The 23098-nt window shown below is 38.9% G+C and overlaps 2 long non-coding RNA genes across 3 annotated transcripts; one reads left to right on the top strand and one right to left on the bottom strand.

The window, feature by feature from the left end:
* Positions 1-841: 841 nt before the first annotated feature.
* On the bottom strand, positions 842-21284 carry LOC147579425 (uncharacterized). Of its 2 annotated transcripts, XR_015253922.1 has the most exons (4): positions 20494-21284; positions 4402-4572; positions 3994-4069; positions 842-2285 (listed from the first exon to the last, which is right to left on the bottom strand). It is a non-coding gene; the product is annotated as an uncharacterized LOC147579425 (long non-coding RNA). The 2 variants fall into 2 exon arrangements; XR_015253921.1 differs by lacking the exon at positions 842-2285 and having other exon boundaries at positions 3467-4069.
* On the top strand, positions 10414-21742 carry LOC147579424 (uncharacterized). Its single transcript, XR_015253924.1, has 2 exons — positions 10414-10605; positions 20465-21742. It is a non-coding gene; the product is annotated as an uncharacterized LOC147579424 (long non-coding RNA).
* Positions 21743-23098: the final 1356 nt, after the last annotated feature.

Below are 23098 nucleotides of genomic sequence, written 5' to 3'. Positions count from 1 at the left end.
GTCTAGAGATTATAATCTATGAGAAGAAAGCTAAAAAAAATCCACAAAATACAGGTAAAGCAGGAAATGTTTTCTCACTTCAAATGATGTCTGCAGGAGGGCATTCTCAGTGGGAGTGGACCTTCAGTTATAAAGTTAAAAATTGAAGGGTACTTAACAATAGCTTCACAGCTTGTCCTGGACTGCTCCTGGACACATCACCCCTCTGTCTAACTATAACTATGACTTCAATCTGATTTAACTCAGTTTCCTTGTGTCTGATCAGCATGCTCACAAATGATGGGCATTCTCTACCCTTCCCTTGAAGCAGGTGTTAGCTGGTGATCTGGACCATTTCTATCTAGATGATGGTGACATCTGCGTTTGAGTCCCTTCTAAGTCAAGTTCTAAAAGTGAGTCCAAGGCAAAATAAAATCTTATCTTTTAATGGGACACAAGCAAACTGGATACTCAGAGATGTTCTAGGTAGGGAATTATGTTGATGCCCAACCTATTATAAATTGGCACTTGCATAATAGGGTCAACAATTTGGTAATTGATATGATTTTGGTTAGACAGATTCTGCACACATACACCGTTTGGGAAGTGTAGAGGAGTACATGAGAAGTACTCTTCTGGCCTTTATCTTCCACTGACCCAATTTCCCTGTCTGGTCACATCTGTTTTTACAAATTTCCTTGTTCTTCCAAAGATGGTATGTATCTACCATACGCAGATACACAGATTATATGTTATGTGTGCATATAATTTTTGTACAAATGGTTGTGTATTCTATACCTTATTTTTAAACCTAACATTATGATTTTGAAGCTGTGTCAATCTTTCTGTCTGCTGTATAGTATTCCATTTTGTGGTATAATTTATTGAATCAGTTGCCATTAATAAACTTTTAAATTGTTCCCAGGCTTTTGCTGTTACAAACAGCTGTGCAGTAGACATCTCTGTACATACCTCGTTCACATATATATGAATATATTTGGAAGATACATTTCTTAAAGTGGATTTGATGGATCTTATTTTTTTGTCATAATTAATGATACACTTCTATTTTTTTATTGACCTTTTTATTTCTACATTTCACTATGTGGTCTGTGTTTTTTCTTGCTTTTTGCTGATTATATAAAAAATATAAATTTTTCTCTAGTGGTTTGTTTTAATAAGCATGTGGTATACTTTACTTAAGACCTCTATTTCTTTGATCAGCATTCTTTGACTCCTTACCATATTAATGGTGAAATCAGCAATTTCCACTTCTCCTTAGTACTCCTTCTAGTAGCTGGTTTTGATTTTTATTACTCTATTATATTTGTATATTTTAAAAAGTTGTATTAGCTGGTTTGTCAGCTTTGCTGCCTGGCTATGAAAGTTAAGGAAGTCTCTACCCTTACATTACCTTCCTTTTTTTTTTCTTTGAATTGTGCTATTTATATAATGTTTCCATTGTTAGGAAATCTCTATCTTGGATATTCAGGACTTCACTACGCTATGTCTTAGTGTTGACAATCTGATGTAACTTTGTATTCCCTTGAATAAGATGTGCCATTTAGGATTTAGAGTCCTCTCTCATTAATTCTGGATCCAATGAATGTGTCTTCTTTATTGATCATTTATCTACATTCCCTTCCAATTCTTGTTTATTGCCATTTCACTTTCTCACTCTTGTCATCCACTGTCCTTATGTGTTCTCAGCAGTGTCTATTCTCCTTGGTGCTGCTTCCAAAGTAAACCTCATATTTCCCTAAGGGCTTGTTTTTTCCACCTATTATTTCACTTTATCTTCCCTGGGCCCTCATAACCCAATGGAAAAATTCTTATTTCATCAATCTATAGCTTCATTACCTTGTGAATTCTTGGTGATACATGGACTTGATGCTAATTTTTGCCTGGGCTGTAGTGCCACATTTCTGGCATATTTCTGATGCTTTTTAATTTGTCACCACACCACTGCTCCCTAGCCCCCATGCTCTGTCCCTTTCCATCTTTTCTCTTGTAGTATCTTTGTATACTACATCCCAGGATGATTCCATCTGGCTATCATTTCTCTTTAGGATGGGCATTCTGGACCAGCAATTGCAGGTGGTACCTAGGTGGGAGGAAGAGAACCTTGTAAGTCATAGGAAAGATCCTCCCAGCAGAGTCATGTACAAGAGTGAGCTCTTTCAGACTTCTTCATGCCCAACAGAGACTGGCAGCACTGTGTGCCATGCACAGGACTTCACCTCCATCTTGTCTGATGTATGGATGGGATAACTGTGATTGAGCATTCAGCTCTGCTTCTCATGTTTCTGGAAGACAGAGGAAAGGGGCAGTTATACGTTTATTCTGTCATTTAAATACTGGAAATCAATTGCTACTTTTTAATTGATATTTAATAATAGATAAAAGAACATGGTCCTGAGGCAAAATGAGCCACCTCTGCTGCTTACTGGCTATGCAACTTTGGACAAGTCTTCAAAGCTCTCTGAGCCTGTATTTTGTTATCTGTTAAATAGAGACAGTAATAAAGCCTGTGTAGTTTGACTCATGGGGTTGATACGGAGAACAATGACAAAAAAGATGCGAAAGTACTTCAAATTGAATTCACTATATGTTAGGTGATGTCATGATTAATAATAATGTAATTATTTTGAAAAAAAGAAAATCACCAACTCTTTACGCCCATCTTAGTTAAAAATTTTGCAGGCCTCAGAAGGAGGGAGGTTCAAGAAAGTATTTCACTCACTCTGGATTATCTTTTTATTTCCAAGGGGACATTTCAAATTTTAAAAGGATGTGCCCTTCCAAGGAGTCATCTTAATTTTTAAAGAGCCCCAAATAAATCCCTTATAATTTTTATTATCCACTTTTATCACCCTTCTTTCCTTGCTACTGCAGCTTTAAAGTGAGCTGTCCATTATTTGTAGGAATCTTTTAAGTTCCAAAAATAAATGACCTTAGAACTCATCAACAGTATCTCCAAAAGTCAGCTTGAGGGAATACTCTAAAAATCTCCGAAAGAATTTTATGTCCTTGCTCTGGAATGATGTTCTCAGAAAGCCCCATTAACCAGAATCTGAGTCTGTTTCAGGTTTACTGGGTATTTGTCACCAAAGCAACTAATGAAGCATTTCTTACAGTCCCAGAACTCATTCATACTAGAAAACCTGACTCTCCTATTTTGGAAGAGCAAAACATATTGGCCCAAAATATTTATTGGTGGGTTTTAAAATTATCATTCATATCATATACTTCTTCAGTGAAGGTATTTCAAATATATATCAAGAAAGTATGTCCCTTGTGTTTTATAGGGTATATCACTAGATTCACAAGAACTGGAAAAGTGATTCTGTATTTCATTCACCTTATTTAACTTTATAAAAGCTATACATTTCAATAATCCGTTGTCAATCATTCAACAAATATTGAAGAATGCCAATTCTCTTTCTAGAGCTGTTATAGGTGAATGGGGATATAGAGATGACACCAATGACAGAACTGAACATTTATTTTGAATTTAGGATGTGCCAGCCATTGCATTAAGCATGTGTTATCACATCAAATGCTCAAAACATTCTCATGTATTAACTTCTGTTGTTGTAATACATAATTTTTTTTGGATTACAACAAGAAATATTGATTTCTGGCTCATATTATATTGAGGTTGGGGGTCAGCTGCAACACTGCTGGTCTGTTTTGGGTCCTACATGTCTTCTCATTCTGAAAACCAGGTTAAAGCCACTTTCCGAGACAGCGAAAAGACTGATGGAAACTTGCAGTGCTTTTGAAATCATGTTTTCAGTCATGACAAACATCTCATTCATTCTGGTTCCTTTGGCCAAAGCAAATCACATAGCCACACCCAGAGCCAGTGGAGTGAACAAATGTACTCCATCTACTGAGAAGACTGGCAATGGCAGTGAGAAGACAAATAATTATGAATAATCATGCAGTCTGCCCCAATTTGTTCTTCTGCTCACAAGATGCTTTCACCTCTCCCCAATTTCCCAAAAATACCAGGCATTGGGCTCAGATGTCCAGAATCTGGTGAATATATATCATGTCTGCTGGCTGCTCTTCTTGATTCAGTGACCTATGAGTAAAGTGAAAAGATGTCAGTCCTCTTATTCTCCTAAACCCAATATAATACAATAGTGGAGTAGGGACAATTTATTAAAAAATTGGAAGAATGGGGGCACCTGCGTGGCTGAGTCAGTTGGGCATCCGACTCTTGATCTCAGCTCAGGTCATGATCTCACAGTTTGTGAGTTCAAACCCTTTGTTGGGCTCTGCACTGACAGCGTGGAACCTGCTTGGAGTTCTCTCTCCCCCTCTCTCTCTGCCCCCACCATTCTTGCTCTCTGTCTCTCTCTAAAAATAAATAATTTTTTTTTTTTTAAAATTGGAAGAATTGGAGGTACATACCAGTCACTGGTGAATAACAGTTCTGATATTCCACTGAACAGAAGTTGCAAGTTCCTCTACACTAATGGTAGGGACTGTTCCTTGATTTGCTGGGAGTCATTTCTTAGTCTGTGTTCTCCACGATGTTTGATTGGACAACTCTTCCTTTTCCGTTATCCTCCTTGGCCTTTTCTGAAGTGAGTATCAGAAAAGATGCCATTTGTGACTGACAGGCTATCTCAGATTGCTTCACACCTGTAGAAGACTAGGGACCCAAGAGTTATTTATGATTTGAATAGTTGTAGTCTCTTCTAATCCAGGCTGGGAGTACTTTGGCAACAGCTCTCTACAAAATTTCTTTTTTCTTTTTAATCAGTTTGATCCCAACAAGTTTCATGTGAGTCAATAACCATACCCATAACTTTTCAAGAAATACCTTCATAGATACTTTGATCTTATCAAGCTTCAGATGGATGCAACTTTAGTGTCTTTTCCCTGAGCCATTTGTCTAACTGAGATCATTTACTAAGGCCATGTTAATCTAATCAGTAGACTTGACCAAGGGTGTGTTGGATCTGTGAACAATCTTTGTCTGAATTTTAGATTCTTTAACTTGTTAGAAATAAGAAAGTTTCAACTTTCAATCCTAAAAGTTCTGAAATTTCTGGATATTTGCAGCTCTGCTGGACTCTTTTTGGCAATGCTCCCTGTGTCTTCTCGTTCCCGAACCCAGGATGAAGAAGTAGCCACTACACGAGACTTGATGGTCTCAGGGTGGAGGTCAGAACACAAGAGCTCATCTAAAAACCTCTGCTCAGATGAGGCAAATGGTTCATCTATTTATGGCCCATCTCGGCAAGTCACAAGGCCCTCATATCCAATCAGTGGCATGAGGATGTCTACAGGGAAAACTGGAAAAGATGAAAAGGAAATGGATAATTGTGAACAAATGATACAAATCCATGCCTCATGAGGTAGATACTGCTATAACTCTCTTGATAGAGGTGGAAATTGAGGCACAGAGAGCTTGAGGACCTCTCTTGGACCTTGTCCTCTATCTTCTTAGTAGTAGAGCCAAGATTTCATCTTAGGGAGTCTAACTCCATGATGTTGAATCATTTTCTAGACTCTTCCTCTGGGAACTCTCATTTTTGTCGAACAATCTGTATCATCTTGTCTAAATTTTCAGCAGGCTCCAATGAAAACAATTTTCGTGGAAGACTCAAATACAGGAATAATAACGCTTTTTGTAAAAATGCTGTGACAGATTTCTTCAAGAAATAATTCATTAAATTGATGCCAATTGTAACTTGTGAGATCATAAGGCTCAATGCAGGAATACTGAAAACATGACAGTACTCTTAGGGCAGCATATTGAATAATTGGATCTCTTCAGAGAAGCTCTCAGCTCCCTCTCAGAATTGCTATGCTACACTCTCACCTAGACTCTGAGAATATAAAAACTTAAGGTATCAAATAGTGAAATGAGTTCAAATTCCTGAGCATTACACTCAGTTAAGGAAATATTTTGTGACAAATCTTAAAATATTAGTCATTATTAGCCCAAGTCTCTGGATTCAAAAGTTCTTTTCAAATAACATGGTCAGGGGCGCCTGGGTGGCGCAGTCGGTTAAGCGTCCGACTTCAGCCAGGTCACGATCTCGCGGTCCGTGAGTTCGAGCCCCGCGTCAGGCTCTGGGCTGATGGCTTGGAGCTTGGAGCCTGTTTCCGATTCTGTGTCTCCCTCTCTGTCTGCCCCTCCCCCGTTCATGCTCTGTCTCTCTCTGTCCCAAAAATAAATAAAAAACGTTGAAAAAAAATTTTTTTAAATAACATGGTCAGAAAACAGCAATTAAAGCCATATGTTACAAGCCTGTTGTAGCAAGAATTCCAAGAGAGGTGTTTTTGTCCTTGACCCTTCATCCTTTTCCTACTCTCCTTTCTTCAGAACTGGCTCAGATTTTCCTGGAAGAAGAATTTTTTGTAAATTTCATTCAGGCTCATCTCCAGAGAGGCATGGAGATCAGACCTGCTATAGACTGCAGGTCCCAAACACTCCCTAAATAAATATATTTATATACACATTAAACAAAATTAAAATAAAAGCAAGAATGGCCTTGAGGAAAGTCATAAAACACAGCTGACACCCTGAATGACGTGTACAAGATAGGAGGAGCAAGGAGAGAAGTGATTTGGTTTTATGGAACTGGTTCTACCCTGCCTTATGGAGGTAGCCAATCAGGGCGGCAAGAATGAGGTAACCACTGCAAACCTATTGGCAATAAGTTAGTCAGAGGTAATCTGGGGCTAGACATATGCGCTGGGAGTCCTTCTGGAGAAAAGCGAGCCAGCACCATTGGTATTTATTCATACTGTGGAATATACCATGTGCAAGCAGCTAGTTTTTCCCTGAAAATTTCTTCACCCACTGAATTAGCATAGATTAACTACAGGATGGATGATATCCAACTCTTTGTAGCTTTAATGGCATAGAAAGTTTATTTTTCACTGGAATCATAGTCTATTTGGTGGTGGCCTCCCATGCATCAACTCTGGCACATCCCCCCCATCCTTCCATCTTGTGACTCTGCCATCTTTGGAGTCCCAGAGTTCTCCACCAGAGGTTTCTGGTAGTGGCGTCTTTTGCATTTGCCCACGTGTCATAGAACTCAGTCACATGGCTCCACATAACTGTATGGGACACTGTGCAATTCAGTTTTCCTGGAAGACTAAGAAGCAGGTGTATGAGTTTGAAGAATGTATTACCAAGCCTTGTAGAGAGGAAACCCCTACGGGTAAGAATTGAGTGATGTCTACTTACCGCGAAGAAGAATGCAACTGTTAAGTCAGAGGAGTTCTCTGCTCTTTGGTAAAAGAAATTTTGAGCCCTTGGCATCTGGTACAGAGCTCTTCACGGTTCAGTTCCAACCTACCTAGTTTCACCTCTTGCTGCTCACTGCCCAGCCTCCACCTTCCCTACCACATGCATGTAACACTCCTACCAGATCAGACTAGTGGCTATTCTTTGAATGTGTCACATATCTTCACACCTTTGGGCATTTGCAAATGTTTCCTGTTTGAAACACCAACTCACCCTACACATAAGAACAAGCTCAGACAGCTATTTTTCTATGAGACTTTCCTTGAACTCCCTCCTGCAGGCCCAATTAATTACCACCTTCCTAACACTCCCAAAATATCTTATATATTACTTTACCATAACTTACTATGTTGCATCTTTCTTATTTGCTTGCGTACATGTCTTTTCCCTGTGCTGTAAAATGATAACTGAGTGAATCTACACCTGGGAGTCCTGAAGGTTGTCACTGTCTCACTGAAGAAACTCTTAGTGAACATAAGACTCAAACCATAATAGACTCTTTTTTTTTTTTTTTAATTTTTTTTTTTCAACGTTTTTTATTTTTATTTTCGGGACAGAGAGAGACAGAGCATGAACAGGGGAGGGGCAGAGAGAGAGGGAGACACAGAATCGGAAACAGGCTCCAGGCTCTGAGCCACCAGCCCAGAGCCCGACGCGGGGCTCGAACTCACGGACCGCGAGATCGTGACCTGGCTGAAGTCGGACGCTTAACCGACTGCGCCACCCAGGCGCCCCAATAGACTCTTAAATACAGAGAACAGAGCCGGGGTTGCTGGAGAGGAGGTGAGGAAGGATGGGCTAGATGGGTGATGGACACTTAGGAGGACACTTCTGGGGAAGAACACTGGGTATCATATGTAAGAGATGAATCACTGGGTTTTTCTCCTGAAACCAGGACTGCACTGTATGTTAGCTAACTTGAATTTAAATAGAAAAAAAAGAAAGAAAAGTAAACAAAGTCATATGAAAATAGAAATGAAAAGAACTTACCTTTATGCTAAATGGATAGATATGACATACCTGATATTATTCTGCATTTTTAAAGATGTACATGTCAAGCTATATGAATAAATTGAGAACTCTTCTTAAAAAAAAAAAAAAAAGGAATCAGCCAAAATTTGGAATCAATAAAAAGACTGAGTTTTATTGAAGAAAAGTTGTAAGCTGTTTGGAAATGTGTTCTAGATGCATTATTCATCTCTGGAGAAATATAAAAACTAAAAGTGTAAGTAATGCATTTCTGAGGCCAAGATAATCATGATGTTGTGTTCTTTGCACTGCTCACCACAGTGCTGGTTCAGGTGCATGGAAAAGAATAAAACCGAGCTCAGGCAGAGCCTCTGATGAAATGCAATCTCCACAAATTTTCATGGAGGAAGCCTCAAGTTTTGGAGAAGTGCAGAAAAGAAATAAGCTTATATTAACATTTCATTGCATGATCCCTGCAAAGGGTGCCCTTCCATGGGGGACTGTTCAAAGCTCTGAGCTGAGCCCTGCTGAGACTTACTCGGAATCCTTCTTTCCCAATAAATAGGCCTGAATTTCCACCTTACCAAAGTCAACACAGACAGCTAGAGTTCAAAAGAAAACTTTCCATTACCATAACAGATTGTAATAAAAAGCATTGGCTGAGCCTCTTCTTCTCTCTTTATCTTGGCATTTATGACTTTAGGTTTAGTAACTTTCAGGGTAAAATGAGTTCACTCCTTATTCAGATTTTTTTTTTATTTTTTGCACTCCTCATTTCATGTGGTTGTATTTATACAAGCTCACAACCTCTCTCCTGGCTCTGATTCCTCAATGCCTCAGGCCAGACCTTCTAAGACAGACTTTCCCAGCAGTCAATGCCGTGGTTATTGCTCCCAGTTTGGTTAAAAATAGACCTTGTACTGCTGCTTCAATCCTTAAAGAATAAGAGGTGAGGTCATTTTCTGCTTGGAGAGTGGATCCAGACTGAGTGATTGGCACTAGCACATTCAATTGCAGAAGAAACAGGTGTTAAAGTGACTTCTCCCATCCTATTAAATATCCTTTTCACACATTGATTCACAGACATGTTTCCATTCTCATGACTGAATAGGCAACGCTGTAATTTGTCCGCTCCATCCATTTTTTCCTACCCCTTGGCATCAGAATCTGCCTAGATAGTCTATTGTCTCCCTAAGTTTCTGCCCAAGGTGAGTGCTAGAGGGATGATCTTATGAAATTAAGCAGCGAAAAGCAACAGGCATGTAATTTGCCAGGGCTAGCAGGCAATTGGTAATGGGCTTCCTCCTACTGCTTTTCATAAGCTTTCTGACAATAGCTCTAAGTTACTAAAACTTCAAGCCACAGAAATGACCCCTCCACAAAACTGGGGACAAGGCAGGGGCATGTATAGAAAGAGAGAGAATTCTTAAATGAAAGTACCAAACACTAGAAATAAGGAAAGTATCAATTAGACTTCTTTCAAGTCTTTCAGCTATTGTATAACATATTACGCATAGGATGTGTGGAAACCAACAAAACATGTTTACACTTGAGCAGGCTAGTTGTTTGCAAACCTCCTACTACAAAAATCAGGGTTAAGAAGACAACTTTAGCTGTAAGTCCCAAAACTGGGCAAATGAGGACAGAATAAAAAAAAAAAAAAGGTAGATTTTAAAGAAAACTGTGTCCTAATGCCAGTTTCAATATTGAACATATCCCTGACTTTGAACAAATTACTTCATTACTTGAGACCTCAGTTTCTTCATGTGCAAATTGAGGAAGTAAAATTAGGTGATCTCCAAGGTCACTTCTGGCTTTAATGTTCTGTGCATGCCACATCTGTATATCCTATCATCTGGAAAATCAATTCCATTGTTACTGCTTTTAATTTATGTCACTAGAAAATGGCCATAACTGTGAAATTAATCTCTTGTTGGTTTGTCTTACTATTTTCAATTCTGAAAGAGTCTGTGCCTATGTGTGTATATGCATGTCTAGGATATGTATTTGTGTAGGGTGCTGTATTCAGATTTGAAATCCTTAAAGTAACCAAGTAAAACCATTGTGTTTAGGAGACTAAAAACCAGAGGGTCAGGCTCAGGGAAACTTAGTACTTTTCTTTCTCTCCTTTTTAAAAATTTTCTTCCAATGACCCATCCCCTTCTCTGGCTTCTCTTTCAGAATCTGAGAAAGTCTCCTATAGACCACGGTGCTGCTGGAGAGGCCTCTAAGCACCATGCTTCTACTGCTGCCTACAAAGATCACGATCATCCACTCAGGGAAGGTTAAGGATAGTTAACAGAAGACCCGGAAGTGTACCAGACTGGAGAGGAAGCTAACTGGGACCAGGGGAAGCTAAGGATAACACCGAAATGGTGAGGAAGCAGTTTTGAATTTTCAGGCCAGTAGACTTTTTGTAGATTCAGAAGTACCCTAAGCAAGATTCTTTGATCACTTCTTGTTCTACAGTTGGAAGTATTTTGGTGTCAGCTGGCTAAAGTGCATAAAGCAAAAATCAGTATTTCTTTGAACATGTGCTTTTGCAAAGTTTAGTCTTCCTCAGCCTGGTTATTTGAACTTGTGCTATAAATTCCTCTGTATGCATGTTTCAAATAACAGACATTATTTCCCTTTATTCTTACTTAAAATAAATATAGACAGGAGAAAAACAGTTTCAAAACAAGAATTAAAAAAATAATAAAATTCTGTGGTACAGATTCAACATAATGCTCCAAATTATTTTGTTTATATAACTGGGCTAAGATAGTTGGCCTAGTGATCTTTAGCTGGATTTTATGTGTGTGTCCAGCAGAGTGCTATTAAAGAAGTTAAAGCAGATTCCATCTTGCTGCTAAGCTGATGCTGGTGTTGGAAATAAGACCTGGCTGGTGAGTGGGTAGGGGGGCTCATTAGGTGTCTACTTGTTTGAGGTACTGAGGGCTCCTGGAAGTAAACCAGCCTAAGGAAAAAAGCAATGGGATCCAGACTTAACCCAGTAATAAAGCCTTATTACAAGTTGGATGAGGGGAATACTGAGTCTTTCACTCTGCTTTATTCTTGGCTGCTTTCCACTAAATTCATATCCCAGGAAAAATGTTTCCCTACATAAGGACTGTTGTCCTAAAAATTCTCATAAGATGCGGGGGGGGGGGGGGGGGGAGGGGGCACAGGGAACAGATCCAGGGGCTCCAGTGTAATGAGTTGATGATCAGTGGACATGATGACCTTCAGGGAGGGCAGTGAGTGTGCTCAGCAGACATGACGTGAATGACGGTGCAGACAGCGGAAGCAGGTGCCTGTGGATATGCTTCCTGAAGGCAGCATGGGAATGTATGGATGAGGCTGTCTTGGACAGGTATTGCTATGCCCCACAAAGGCTAGACACCACGAAAGGGAAATATTAAAGAACCCTGGAGACACATTCTGAAGGTCCCTAGAAATACCTGAAACAAGGGGACACTGAATGCAGGGAACCAGGCAAGACCAAAATGCAGCAAAATTATAGTGACAGAGGATAAAATTTTTAGTTTGCCCTCTTGGAGCTTATAATCTAGTTGGGAAGACAAGACTATCATACCTGAAAGACTAGGAAATGATAAGAATAGGAAGTGATCAAACACTACTGTATTTTGAGATTACATTTGGCCTAATCATAGTGGCCTTTGTGAAGAGTGTGGAATATGACATGGTCTTAAAGACAGAGTGCGCATTGAGTAGGCAAAGAGTCTTCTAGAAGGGGTGACAACTGCAGTCCAATAACAAAGCCTTCTTACAAGTACACTGAGCCCTTGCCACATGCCATGGAACTCATTAGGAATTTTATGCAGAGCATGACTAATCCTCACAAAAACTGGTAAGGAAGATTTTATTTTCATCACTGTACAGAGGTGAAAAATGGAGGTTTGGCTAAATTAAGTGATTTTCCTTATTTGCAGTTAGCAAGGGGGACAGCTGAGTCAAGAGCGGATCACAGATCCACCTGTTTCCTAAAACAGTGAGAATAAGAATGTGGCACAACAGTTAGGATCCAAGCCAAGCCAAGGTTTGTGTGCTGTTGTGTAAGGAAAGGGGAAGTCGCTGGTGACTTTTTGGTGGTGCTGGGTGGGGGGAAGACCACCATGGTATTAATCATGGTTGGGCTAATTAATCAGGAATTGAGATAGGAAGAGCTTTAAAATAAAGACAATCTATATAAGGTACACTAAGTGCACGTATATAAATAAAGGTGCATTTAGTAATCTAGACCTTATGGAATTAAAAGGAATGGTGAATTGAACAACATTTGAAAGGAAGAAACTACAGGCCTTGGTGACTTCCTCTTAATAAGGACCATAAAGCCTAAAGAGAATTGGAAAACTCTCAGGAAATGCTGCCTTTATTTGGTGGGCCAGGTTCTGGCAAAGCTGGGTCAAACCATAAATCCAGGTCAGAACCAGAGGCCAGAGATCCTCAGACTCATGAAACTGGAACTGAAATCAAGCTCAGGAATTGGTCACAAGACTGGGCCCAGAACCAGGCACTGGGTGGGATGAGAAGGGCTGGTGATAAGGACCCCTCTGATATCCCGAAGTCTTTGTCAGGCCCAATCAAGGGTGTAGGCAAAACAAGAGATTTCTATGGACCAAAACCAGAGTCCCACAGAGTATAAGAAGCACAGAACTGAGATGAAATCAGGAATTTATTTGTCTTTGTTCCAAGCAAAGAGACCAAGGGAAGCAATCAGCATCCAGCCTTTTAGAATTATAGTTTTAACTGAACTGTATTTTAGCATTGTCTCAATCTTTAAAAGTGGTTAGGTTCTACTTACATACATGATATTCCTCAGCTGAAATACTTAATAAGTTATAGTGCCCTAATTCTCATCCTGGATTGTGTGTGTGTGTGTAAAATTGTCTAATGTTAAAATGTATCACTAATTTATTTTCTAGTGTCTAGGTTAGAATATAACTATGAGATATATATCAAATGAATTTCATGGCTATAGTCCAAATGTAACAAATGAATCATTTAAAACTATCCGCATATTGGTGATGCCAAATTTTTCATTTTCTTCCATTTTATAAATGCATCATATCTCAGCTCAAAATCAATCTATTAACCTTGAAAACATTTTGAGCTGGAATGAAGGTTAGCAGTGAACTTTGCGACCTTCCACGTGATATTAGTCATATTTAGCAATTATTATTGGCTTTGAGTAATGAGCCAGTTGAGACAGGAACAGTAACATGGCGGTTACCAATAAACTAGACTTCAGAGACCACAGGGAAAATAAAGAGTATGCAAAATCAGGCTTTTTAAGGCTCAAGCTTGTCTGCCCTAAAGCTCCTGCCTTTAAAAAGAAACTGAACATCTTGGCAGCTATTCTGATAAATTACACATAAAATATTCTAGTAAAATCTTTGTTATGAGATAAGGAATTCTGTTCAATGAATTTGAAAGGCAACCGAAGACTAAAACAACGACGTGTCTGCCTTCTAAACCTCCATTGGGATGTGTCTGATGGATTTCCCAGGTGCCAGGACTGTTGATCCTGCCATGAGCCTGGAGGAACAATACAGGTATGAGCTGAGTAGCATTATTTTAAAAATTAAAGCCCAAGTAAATGCCTCAACTAAAAATGCCTTAGGAATACATAAATATATTATCCTCTGGATGAATTTTATATTACATTATATTGATTTTAACACAATATAAAATATAACATAGATACTTTTGGATTCATAACGTGAAAGAACAGTTAATGGTTTGCCCATATGGGACATATGAAAATGCTTCCCTTAAATTCTTTTGCCGTGTTTTATGGATATTTGAGTTTCATACAACTAACACAGTTTGGAGACTTGTTGCCATAAATGGAATATTTTTCATCTCTATTATTTGTTAGACATCAAATAAAACAGTGCCATCTTTACTGTAAAAGGGCCCAACTTCACAGAATTTGAAAAGTATGTTAGTTGTATTGTTTTCTTAATTTTAAAATATTTTAGATATAAACCATCTCATTTCATCTGTGGTCCTTAAAATATATGTAATTTTATAATATTACTCACAGAGGAAACACTAGATTTACTTCTAATGCCAAATATCAAGTATCTTCTACTTCTAAATTGGATGAAGTTTTTAAAAATTTAGTTTCCTAGAATCTTTGCCTATGTTAACTTAAAGGTGAAAAACATTAATTTACATTAATTAAAAATTAATATAAAAAGATAGTCAAGCCACAACTGTAAGCTGTGAAATTTAGAAATTTGGTACGAAAGATAAACCATCTCTGTTAGAATTGTGGGTAATAGAAAGTCACTTCTGGTAAATAAACTCAATGACCCTTCCAGAGAGAGAAAGAAATTACCAATGGCTGCTGACTCCAGAAATTCTTCCAAGAAACCTAGAATCATGAAAATTCATTCAGTGGAGTTAGGAGACATAGTCCGATTATCCTGGGAACCAGAAATTTTTCTACCAATTGTTGGGAGATTCTAGCCAAGTTTTTTTTTTTTTTTTTCCTTTTCCTGTCTTTTGGTTTTGCTCACTGTTGCATTGTATTAGCTGAAAATGTTCCGAATAGCTATAGCAAAAAGAACGAAGGATGGGTGGACAAACCTGGTATACTTTCGGTGTATCCCACTGCCCATCTACTACACTACTAGGTTCATTGTAGGTGCTCAATTCTTATTGCATTAAAACTATCCCCACAGAAAATGGAGCTCCTCAGAAAATGGAAGCCTCCTCTTCCAGAAAAGATCCAGATACAGATCTTTGGGAGGGATTTCAGAATGAGCAATGGATCTGACCTATTGAGGCCCCAGAATACATTGGTTCCTGGCTAGGAAAAGGATCCAGAGGCCAGGTTAACCAAAACAATTTGCAGATAGATTTGAGTCTTATTGTACAAGGCAACTGATTAATTCTGGGGTACACTAGTGGAGGACTGTGGCTGATACAGGTTTTATCCCTACAATTTTCAGCAATAGACAGCAATAGAGGATTAAATCACAAACTCGTCTTGAAGTTAGTGTTTCACCAAGACCATGTTTATAAAGACATATTAGAATTTACTTTTAGTCTTTCTTTGTGGCAAGTAACAATGTACGTGTTTTGTTTAACCTCTTCAGATGTTTTGAAATGTTTTGGTTTAACTGGCGTGTACTTTATTAATGGCAGTTCATCTCATAGATCTCTTAATGACTTGGCTTAAGAACAAAATTAAACTTCCTGAATTTGATTTCTCTAAAATATATCCACCAAATGCAATTGCCCTTTCTGTCAAATAAGCCCTTACTGGTTTGTAAGTCTGAAGTGATTTTTTTTTCCCTCTCTCATTATGGTTGTTCCAAGACTCTTGACATTCTCTAAATCATCTTTCGCTGAGTACAAGAGGTCCATGAGGAAGTCAAGATCGATGATAGACTTCATCTCTCTTGAATTTTAATGCAAATGTCTGTTCCCCTAATCAAACAAAGGTTAAAAAAGGAAATCAAATTAGCTTATTACAAAAGCCAGCATGACTGAACTGACAAGAAAAATGCTTTCTGTATGAAAAGCCTTTAATCAATACCTTAAATAAGAATGTCACTGGAAAGAAGGGTTCATATGTGGTCAGTTATAATCTGCAAATCAATATCTTCTTTTTAATAAATATTTGACCACAGTAGCTCAATTGGCATTGCCCATAAAAGCTTCTTTCTTTAAACCAAAATGAAACAAAATTACAGCATAAATGTAATGTTCAGGGCATAGCTAAAGCTGTGAGGGAATTCAGGGTTAGGGCTATTTCACCTTTTAATCATTGCATATTAAAACCAGATTTTCTTAGTACCTTGTTTCATGTACCAGTCCCTTACGTAATCTATCTGTTCAACAGTAAAATGATGTTAGAAAAGAAATTACTTATTAGAGATAGATCTAGGTTCAAGTCTCCTATTCTAGGTTTAGTTTGACTATCTGGAAGTATTTAATCAAATATTCTACATGCAATAAAGCTTCAATTTTGGCAGGTTTTTAACTCAAGTCTATAAAAATGAAGCCATGTGGCAGGTGACTTTTTATAAATAAGTATACTTCCATTGTATTCCATCAAACCACAATCAGTGAATATCTAAGCACTTTCTTCATGCATAGCAGCATGTGTACAGGTTGTTTGCATTGTTACCAACATGACTTGGAATCTTCCACTTATTGGATGTGTGATCTTAGGCACATCACTTAATTTTCCATACTAGAAAGTATGTTAACAGGGATGCCCAGGGGGCTCAGTCAGTTAAGCGTCTGACTTCAGCTTAGGTCATGATCTCATAGTTCATGGGTTCAAGCCCCATGTTGGGCTGTGTGCTGACAGCGCAGAGCCTGCAACCTGCTTCTCATTCTGTATCTCTCTCTCTCTCTCTCTCTATTTCTCCCCTGCTTGTACTCTCTCTGTTTCTCTCTCTCAAAAATAAATAAACATTAAAAAAAAGTATATTAACATACTGTCTGGCTCATTATAAATGACAAATTGTAACTCTTACTATGAATTATTATTACTTGAATTCTGATGGTGGACATAGAAAGAAACATAATTTAATGCACAATTTTGGTTTTAACAGCTCAGTAGCATCCAGGAGAATTAAATAAAATATACCTTGGAACAACCCATCGGACCATTGGAGATACCTAACCATAATCTATAATTTTACTTTATGTCTTTAATTTGCTTACTTTCACTTTTGACATCAAATGAGACAGTGGAAAATATGTTTTTTTACTTCTCTTTATCAGATAGTAATTTAGAAATAACTCATAGCAGCTTATTAGGGAAGTCCAAATCATCTAAGTATGCAGAGGGAATGGAATTGTTCCTAAGTTTCTGCATATAAAGTTACTCTACACGCAGAATACATAGCTTTTGTTCTTTTATTCTCCTTTTTTGAAATATAATTTTTTTATTCTTTCATAGGAATTTCTTTCTTAAAGAAGTTTTGCAAAGCAGATTCCCTAAAAAAAAACGTGGATTGCTTAGCAGGATCAGTGAGGATGCAAGATTTATTTCCTCCTACACTTGAAAAAATATGTACCATTCTCGCCTTTCTGAGATAATTTTGAAGTGGTTTCTGCATAAAGTAAGAGGTCTTTCTCTTGAAGTATCAATGAACCTGACAAGGAAAGTCTAGAGTAAATTTACACATCAAAAGCCTGCTACTTGGCAACATTCGGGAAGCCTCTAGCTACTGCTGCTGTGGCTTCTACTGCTCATTTATTTAATTATTCTTAGGTGACCATGTCAAGATTTCTAGACAATCTCCTTGGGGACTAAGTGCTTTGAATGTTTTGTACTATACTGGTAAGTGGAAAATCAGTGTCCTTGAGTATTAGAGACAGTGTTCTGATGAATTATAAAGTATATTAATTAAAATAAATGTTTTTTAATGGGACTCTTTCCTGACCTATTAAGGGTACCTAATTTAGGGTCATGCATACATTGACATTATGACTTTTTAAATGAAGAAAAGTGATGATGGTGACCAACATATGTGCAATAATTTCTAGTTTACAAAGTGCTCTATTTAATCATTTCCATATCTGTTATTTAATTTATCTCTCCCAGCTATCCTGTGAGATAGGCATTATTATTCACATTTTACAGAAAAGGAAAATAGATCCTTGAGAGTTCAAGAATATGTCCCAAGTTATACAGCTAGAAAATTGTCAAAATAAGATTTTAATCTAGACCCTTTAGCTCCAAATGATTCCTTCTTTCCTATTACGTAACAGTGATTAACATTTTCCAACTTTTCTCCCTGTGTATTTGAGAAGGCTGAACATACCAGAAGTCCAAGATAGAAATGGTTAATGCAATTGTGTGTTTATGATTTTTCAAGTAAGGCTATTTTAAACTCTCACATGTATGATTTTGAAGTCAAATCTATGGTTCAAAGTATTGGTATTTGAGGCCCATAAAAGTTGTAGATGTTGTATTTTGACTTTGAAACTGCAGGGATCAGGATTGTAAATAGAAAAGTTCAAGTTGCTCAGGAGTAAACTTCCTATAATAAAGTATTTTGTGAGTAATCACGATGTTCAGGACTTCAGCATTTCCAATTGTCTTGTAAGTTTAAGATGCTCCCAAGTAATGAAGGGTGACCTATGGAAGCTTGCAGATTAGATATCAAGTAATTAGATTTGTTCAAGAGCTTATCTGCTACTGAGCAAAAATTGCAAGCTTAGTCTCATCTGGGATAATTCCTGTTTGCTTCCTGTCTGCTAATTTGGATAAAGCAAGGTCATTTCACTCAGTCTACCTTCTTTAAAACACATCTACCTTCCTGAAGGGCACTGCTTTCTTTAGTGCAGGGCACAACAAATGAATTATCATTATTTGGGGTTCTTATTATGAGATGCCAGAGAGAAGGCATTACTTATTCATAGATTTCGATAGAAGTGAAGCTGTTCTGATGTCAAGGATAGAATTACATAGCGCTTCAAGTATCTTGGCAGTGGGTGTAATGCTGAGAGAGCAGAGAGAAAAAAAATGATCTGACCTCTATCTGGCCTACGGGCTTCCAAATTATGTGATGTGTGGAATTTGTTGAGGGTCTCCATCAATTGATGAATGAAAAATAGCCATTGATTCCCTTGTGTGTACATAACACCATGTTCAAGACTAAGGGAGGTGTACATGACAGGACAAAAACTCCTACCTTCTAGGAATGCATAATCTAATTGAGGACATCTCAAAATACTAAAGAGCAGTCAATGATATGTCCCCAATTAATAGTGTTTGAATCCTTGCTTTAGAAGCCAAGGGACAGAAAGAGCAATCCCAATGGGGAAGACTCAGGCAACCATTTACTGAACAAAGTTGTGTGGCATGTGGGTAGGATGTAGAAAAAAGGATAGTCCTGAAGAGGAAATCCACAATGGAAGGAAAATTGTATGAGTTTGTTTTGGGGGACTGGAGAAAAAAAAGTCTGGGATATTAGGATGAGACCCACTGGGGGAGGGCCTGATATGATAGCCTGCAAAACTTTCAGTTCACGACATATACAGCAAAGTGCCCTTTTTGAGGGGCAAACATTTTTGAGGGGCAGATGCCCAGATGGAGGTGATGTGTTAGAATGGCTTAGCTGGTGATATCAAGCATGAAAAGGTGGGTGAGTAGGGCCAGTGACTGGAGGTAAGGAAACCTTCCAGAAGATGCAACAACAATTCAAGACCACTTTTGCATTGTTCACATTAATGAAGTCTTAATATGTATCTAAGGAATTTCAGCACAAATTATGTGATGGTCAAGTGACCAAACCATCAAGAAACTTGTCGAGATAAATGATGGGTGATTTCTGTATGGGAAGAATAACAGTTGCATGAATGGTGGCCTGGGGTGGGAGAGGGCCATGGCTATGAATGGGAGAGGTGCTGGGAACAACTTCCTAGTAGTAACTCCTTTCCTTCTCTGGAAGGATCTCTGTCAACCCCATTGCAACCTTGTGGCAAGAAAGCCAGTCTGACGTAGTAAGATTAGTTACCCTAGGATAGCTCAGGAGCCCAGCTGGGAGGGGAAGTCAGTAGATAAGTACAGGAGATTGGCAGGCCCGGGAATTTCCCTACTTTCCCTAAGGGCAAGGTCATTATCACAGACACAGAAGATGGTACGCTACAAATCAGGGCTACAGAGAGCAGACGCTTGGTTGAGTAACTATGAGGTTTCCTTGGAGAATGGTAGGATGCCTGAGGAGAACAGGGGATGTCTGAACTGAAATTACAATTCTAAAGTCCCTTTTTTTTTTTTTAATTTTTTTTTTAGCGTTTATTTATTTTTGACACAGAGAGAGACAGAGCATGAACGGGGGAGGGTCAGAGAGAGGGAGACACAGAATCTGAAACAGCCTCCAGGCTCTGAGCTGTCAGCACAGAGCCTGACGCGGGGTCGAACTCACGGACCGCGAGATCATGACCTGAGCCGAAGTCGGCCGCTTAACCGACTGAGCCACCCAGGCGCCCCTACAATTCTAAAGTCTCTTTGACCTGAGTCTATTCTCATAAGGCAGGAACTAGATCCTAGGTTTTCTTCTCTGGGTAGACACCACTAACTAAAGCAATTGTTAGTCCTAAGAGGAAACAAAATAAAATCATAGGGGAAATTGCCAGGGATTTGACGAGTACAAGCATAATGAAAAAAAGAAAAAAAAAAGGCAACAAATGGGCAAAATTCTCCCAGAAGAAGCAGAATTAAAAATCTTCTTTCCCTCTTGGCCACTATAGTGAGAGGAGCTGCCGCCATGTCTGCCTACCTGTGATGGATGGTCTCCAGTGGAATTGCTCTGGCTTCCTGATCAAGAGGAATAAGCAGTCATACAGCATGAACCCCAGTCATCTGAAGGCTGCAACTCCTTCACTACAATGGGCTGATTCACTGTAAGACTGTGGGCGTGGAGTTGGGGCTATGGCAGAGGTGTAGTGGTGGTCAGGATGCAGAGATCTGGCCAGTGAAACCCTGTGACTTCCTGGTGCAGACCACCTTCAACAACACACTGGCCACCCTCAACTTCAGGCATATGACCTAGGAGAACACGTACCACCCAGATCTGTACTTGGCTGCGGTCCACAGAGCCAGTGCCACCCTGTGCAGCCAGAAGCCTGTGATAGTGAAGAGGAAGCTGCCTGCCCCACCAACAGCTCCTGAGTACCTGCCCCCCCAACACCTCCAAGGCAGTAAAGATGTTAACCACTTAAAAAAAACCTCAAAAACTGATCAAGTACATAAATACAAGTATAAAATAAGTACAATTAACATCACCACAGAGATATGGAAGACTACTGAAAAATGCCACAGGAACAAGCAATTGTAAAGAAGAATCAATTCGAAATTTTGACTTTGAAAATATAATTGTTGAAATAAGGGAATTAGTGGATGGTTGAATAACAGAATTGATACAGCTGAATAAATAAAATTCTCTTAAAAACATCACAATGGGATAAAAAGATAGATTGAGAAACAAGCAAAGCTATAGAGAAGTAGAAACAAATATCAGGACAAGAGACTCAGAAATAGTGAAAAGGCAAAATAGAGGAGATAAAATATTTGCAGGCATACCGACAAAAGTTTTTCCAAAATTAAATGGTCAATCTGGGATTAAAACCCAGGAAGCTCACCTCTAGTCTTTGGACTTTTGGATACTCGCTTTCTGCTTTGGCAACCATTGGGCAAACTTTGAACTGGTTGAGAATTCAGCAAGCCTCTGGGTAGAAGATGGACAGTGTTGCACCATACCAGCGTTAATCAACTTCAGCATGTAGTGGAGAATAAGACATTACATATAATAGTGACACAAAGTATAACTCAGAATTAACCAGAGAGGAAAAAAACGGACTATTACTGAATGTGAAGAGCTACTTCTTAAAAGGTTTAGCTTGGGAATGGTGCAGTCATTTCCATGGGGCTTAGTCTTGAAAGAGTTTGAAAACATTTGCCAAAATACTGTGAAAAAACCTGTCAACAATGGTTGTCTGAATAAAATCAAATATCCGGCTATTTCCAAATATCTGTCTGAATGATGTTATTGGAGTATCAATTTTTTCATTGTCTCTCTTCATCTGGGAAGTGGGCACACATGCAGATTTGTTTTAGTCGTGTTTGTTAAGGTATGGAAGTCAGAGCTAGCAGACATACCTTGTGACCCTTCCCATAATGTTCGGTCATGGAAATCCCCCAAAGACAACCTCTCCTCTAAGGCAGTTGGTGATGCCCTAGTGTATTAACTTGCTGCATGAGAGTATGCAGGGGAAAATATGGCCAAGTACCTGGTGCAAAATGCATAACTGTGTGGATATGCAAATTATGTGCAGACATACCTAGAACTTTAATAAAAGTGTGATGGATGATTTATTTCATACTAAAACTTAGAGGGGTAGGGTTTCAAAGTTGGGAGGAACCTCAGAGAGCCCAGAACAATCCCTCCATTTTGTGAGAAAAGAGTTCCAGAAGAAGTAACTCACTCGTCTGAGTCCACAAGCAAAGGTGGTGGTTGAAGATTGGGGATTATTTGCCACTATAGGGATTCTTCAACTCTGTCCAGAAGCAATGGGAAAATGCAGCTATGACCCTGTAGTGCAGAGCTCCCACAAGCTTTGCAGAGCTGTGGTAGAGAATGAAGTGCTTTGTGAAATTTCAGAGGCTCCTGTCTCAGACACACCCCTGTTAAAGGCAGGAATTAGGAATTCCTGCCAGGGCTCCAAAGGGAGCTGGAGCCAGAGTCAGCTGGTAGGCCTCCAGCTTCCTGAGTGCTAGGCAGGGCTTCTACATTCTCACTTCCATTTCCAAGAAAGTTTATGAAGAAGCTCAGGCCAAGCTTATTAGAAACAGGGTTTAAGGGCAATTTGAGCATCTCGTTCCCAGTCTTGAGGCTGCTGCTAAGGGTGAGTCTGAAGGCTCACAGGTTCATTACCATAGTCTCCTCCCTCAGAGTCTTGCATAGGACCTCAGAACAAGTTTAGTGGGGAGCCTGATTGTCATCCCATTTCCTCTGCTCTTGCACAAGGGGGTAAGCAAGAATTGTCTTCTTACTGTTTTTTATACAGTGTCATGCATAACAAATGGGGACATTTTTATGGTGTTGGAGAAAAGTATAAATGGTAGTTGTGCCACTTCATTCAGCAGAAAACTAAATAAATATGTTTTGTGTTTTTTTTTCAGTGAACTATTCCCATGATCTTTTTTTCTGACTGCAAAACATCAAACATGGTTAAGGAATTATAAATAGCATGCGAATCAATCTGTGGCATTGCCTTACATAGGCTCTTGAAATCTCAGTAATGATTTAATACACAAACATGTTCAGTGCACCTGCCTCAAAGAAATGCAGTGATTTCCCCTGCTGACTGGTGTGTGGTTCCCTC

Source organism: Puma concolor, chromosome B4, assembly GCF_028749965.1.
Source record: "Puma concolor isolate L17-30 chromosome B4, mPumCon1.1.hap2, whole genome shotgun sequence".
Taxonomy (NCBI): domain Eukaryota; kingdom Metazoa; phylum Chordata; class Mammalia; order Carnivora; family Felidae; genus Puma; species Puma concolor.
Note: the sequence above shows the minus strand (reverse complement) of the source record. Positions and strands in the feature narration are given on the sequence as shown.